The sequence below is a fragment of the Lonchura striata genome, chromosome 1 (assembly GCF_046129695.1).
Source record: "Lonchura striata isolate bLonStr1 chromosome 1, bLonStr1.mat, whole genome shotgun sequence".
Classification (NCBI taxonomy): domain Eukaryota; kingdom Metazoa; phylum Chordata; class Aves; order Passeriformes; family Estrildidae; genus Lonchura; species Lonchura striata.
Window position 1 is genome coordinate 144061725 of NC_134603.1, and position 4547 is coordinate 144066271.

Genomic DNA, 4547 nt, shown 5'->3' on the forward strand with positions numbered 1-4547 from the left:
AGGCCTGCAGTCTCCCTGACAGATGAATCTAGTCTTGAGGATTGCAAATTTGATCCCTGCTGTTACCAGTCCAGCCACAGGGGCCATTTAACAAAAGAACCCTGAGTTAATGATTGCTGTTCTATGACAGGGGTATTGGACTTATTATACACTGAACACAAAGGTCTCTGATCCATATTTGTGCCTTGTTTCCTGCTTGGGATTCAGCACCACATGGTGGTAACTGTCTGCTTCATGCAGGAAAGCGTTCTGCTGTGATATCAGTGAGCGATAATATCAGAAGAACATCCATTTCCCATGAATTTAAACTATTACTGCAGTTAGGTGCAATTATTGAGAATCCCTGTAGAGACCTACAAAAAATGTTGTCTCTGTCCAAAGATGTTGATTCTGGAATGTAGCAGTGCCAGTCTGACATGCTTAGTTTGGGGTCTCAGTGGCTGCTATAAATTGTACCCTGGAAAATGGTTACGAGGGCTATAAAGTATTGTGCTGCATTTCAAACCCTATTTTAAGTATCAGTGGCTTTGTCAAACTATATATGCAATTTAAATTGAATTTATGTGATGGAAATATGTTGAAGAGGAACCAATGGAATAAGATGACTTCATAACAAAGAATATTGACTTTGCATATTAACTTCATTAACTTAATGCTGTCTCTTGTGTATTGGAAAATTGTTCAAGTGAGAATAATAGCTTTTGAACTACTTACAGGCTAATAGGTAGTGATTGTAGTCACTAAGACTTTGAATAGCTGTGGCTGTTGATTACACAGATTAAATGTGAGTGCAGTTTTCAATATGGGTGATTTTCAAAAAACTCATTTTCTGTCCTTCATTTTGACTTTCATGGCTAATGACACCAACTTCTAATGCATATTAAATTCTGAGAGTGGGAAATTAAATTCCTCTTCTTCTGTCTCATAGTAGAGGCATGACTGCAGAAGCTTCCATGTGCTTATTTTAAATTGTTCAAAACTGAAGCTGTCAAATATAAGGTTGCATTAGTGGTAATTCTCATACAGTGGGACATGCTCTGTTGAAACAGCTGATTGGTTATAGATGTTTCTAGTGTTCATAGCACTAATTTTTTATGCATTCCTTCCTTATGTTTTTTTTTTTCTTCATATCTGAACTGTGTGCTCGTCTCTGCATCCACTGTGATTTCTCAGTGAATGCTGGTTCCCAAGTTCTTTCTCTATTCTCTCCTTTTTTTTTTCCCATTTTTTTTTTTCTCCAGGGCCTAATTATGAAACAGCTTCAAATAAATACAATTTTTTAACAAAAAACATTCTGCTTCCTGTGAACAATGGGCTGAATTTTTCTCTTTATTCTTGGGGAGTTCTTATTCAGTTGGAGTGCTTTGCAGTTGGCTAGGCCTGAGATTTCTGGGAGCTGTAATTGTGTCTCATTAATTCTTACAGTAATGTAGGGTAACTATAAGGAGCATGCAATTAGTGGTCTGGTCAATGAATAGAGCAGTTAATCAGCAGACAAAGGATGGGGCTCAGGACCTATTAGGCTGAAAGGAAGTGTTACTATTGTCACAGGCAGTAGGAATGCATGCAGACATGCCTTAAAGTTGAACTGTTTAAGGGAACTGTGTATGTGTTTTGATAAACCAGTTTTCCTACCTATTCCACTACTTGAGAGAGATTCATTTAAGCTTGCCTGCTAGAAGTCAGAGACCATAGCAGAGGTTTTCATCAGGCTGAATGGGCTTAGTGTATTCCCTCACCTTAACAGAGGCAGCCCCAGGGTTTATCAAAAATAAAAAGCGGCTGAAGAGATGCAAGGCATCCTTAGCTGTTCCTCCTCCTCGTCAGAAAAATGGTTGGTGAATGTAAAGTTTAAATCAGCCATTGTGTAGATTGTCAGTCAGTCATACTCAGCATGTTTGTCTTCATAATGAACCTTGTTTCTTCTGAATGGCTGTGCTTTCAGTGCATGTAAATGTATGCAAATACTCATAACAGTTTAAAAATGGTGGCTCTTATGGTTACAAATAACCTCTCCTACTTTTATAAAGACCTGACTTTTGCTATATCTAAGGTTTAAAATGCAAAAATAACTCCAAATTTTGACAGTGCTTTGGGGTTTTTTGTTAGCTTCAGGTCAGAACTTTCAGTTGTTTCTGCCTTTGAAAAAATATGAACCTCATGAATCCTGTGAAATGTTATGACATATGATGATTATTAAGAAAAAAGCATTATCAATAAAACACTGCCCTTGAGTAACTCTTATTTCTAGTAGGCAGTGCTTCAAATAAAAAGTCATTTCTTCTCTTAAGTTAAGCAGACACTTGGCATGAAAAAGCAGTAATTAAAATAACTTTTTTTGGGGAAAAAGGGAATCAAGCCTTAATAATTAACTTATATTCAGAGCCTAGTGTTTTTCTCAAAACTGAAAGTAATTTTTAACTGTCTTCTTTGTATTAACAGGTCTGTGGCTTTATCTCTTCTCATGGTATTCACATCAGCAGCAAGTAATGTTAGAAGAATAAAGTCTCTCAGGCTTTATATTAAGGATTCAATTATTCTGTATAATTAGCCCTGATTTATTAAATATTTGAAACATTTTCTACTCTTAGGTATGGAACAGTGTACTGGAGTGATCAAAACCATAAATAACTTGTACCTTTACTCAGAAAATGCTTTTTTATCAAATAATAAGGAAGATTAAGCCTAAGTCTCTCTCTTTTTCTGTTTGGATTTTATTCCTACAAGAAATATCACTTTTGTCCACAATCTCTCGTGTATTTCTATTCCCTTGAAATACAAAGAGGCAATGGATTCTGGTATAAATTAGGTAGATTTAATGAAATTTATGAGTTGTAACTTGTGCCTTGAATGTAAAATACTTGAGTGAGGAATAAGGTATTTTTCTAATGCCATTATTGTCACCTGTCTGGTTTTTTTCATTCTTCTGTGCTTGTTTTTGAAACACTTAGGAGCTGTGGAGTCTTGGGAATAACAGTTTCTGTATGCTATACGTAGCAAATCTTTCCAAGGTCATCTTTTTTTAAGTGTCTTCTTTTAAAAAAGCAGGGCAGACCTATCCTGCAAAATGAGAAAATGATATTATTTCTGCACTCAGAAGCTGGCTGATACCTCATATATATGCTACTTTCCCATTTAATTCAAAAGTGATTTCTCATCTGGAGTCAGACAGCATCAAAATGTTGCTGCTCAGTATCACTGGTAAGCACTACAGGTTTAGTGGAAGTTACCTCCCCCCTGCCTGCCCCAGTAAAGTTTTCCCTGGGGAAACACAGATTCAGTCATGAGGGACTATTGATCTGGAAGGGTCTTAAACCAAAGTAACTGAAATTTGGAGAGGTAGCAGATTAATTGTGGTCTTCCATATGTTATAAATTATTACTGGAATGGGCATTATGATATAAATTATAATATGTAAAGACTGATGAAAATCTTTAACCTTTTTGTAATAACAAAATATCCATCTCTGTATCTCTCTCTACATAGACACACATATAATTTTACTTAGTAATAAGAGCTAGTGTTTCTATGAAAGACAGTATAGGGTAAGATAAATTAAACAACTCTATTGCTGCTTTGAGAACTTATCTTTTTCTTAATTTAGTGTGAATCTTACTTGGTGTACCTGGCTTGTTGTGCAAGTCTGCAGTCTGCAAGAGTCCCAGAGCAGAAAAAGTTTATAGCTGTTAACTAAATGTATACCAATTAATTAAAGGGCATTGTCTTTAAAGAAATCCTTCTGCTTGTGTATTGTTTCTTCTGGTGCAAGGTGACATTGATTATTACAATTTAAACACATGGATCTTGCTCTCTAATTTAAGCTACCTGTCTATGTTTCTTCATCTCTTATCAGAACAGAGAGATAATATTGCTTTCTGGCCAGTTGCCCCACCTGTTTTAAACTTTGTTAATGAGTATTTTTGTTAAGTAGTTTTCATTCATAAGTGTTCTGTTATGAGTATTTTGTTAAAGGTCAGGTCTGACCTTGTTGAAGCTGTTGCTTAAGCTGGTACTTTCACCAAATCACCTTCCCATTATGAAAGAGATACTGGTTTTAAAAGATGGCTGAAGTGAAATGAGGGGATTGTCTCCATAGTGAAAATCATTCCATTATAGCCATTTCACATATTATCTACCTATCCTGAAGAATCATCTTAGGCATCAGGCTATAGTGCACACAACCAGTAAGTAATATGCTGAGTCAGCGGAACAATAAATTTATAGAGCATATGATACTGCTGAGAGAAACGTACCACTGAAGAAACCCCTTTTTAAGCTGAAATTTGGAAGAGTAAGCTATTGAAGTCCAAAACTGTGTCTCTGAGTGCCTCCTCAACTGCAATCTAGCCCAGGTGACACCTAAATTCCATGGGCAGCTTTACTGTTCCATGGTGCTTGCCACGCTGGTTGCAGCCAAGGTCCAAAGCAGCTCTGCTGGGGCAGAGCCTGTTGCCCTGCTCTGGCAGCTTGACTAAGATCCAGGAAGCAGAGGTTATGGGATCAAAATTACCTGGGAGAGCTGATCTGGTAAATGTTCCCAGAGCACA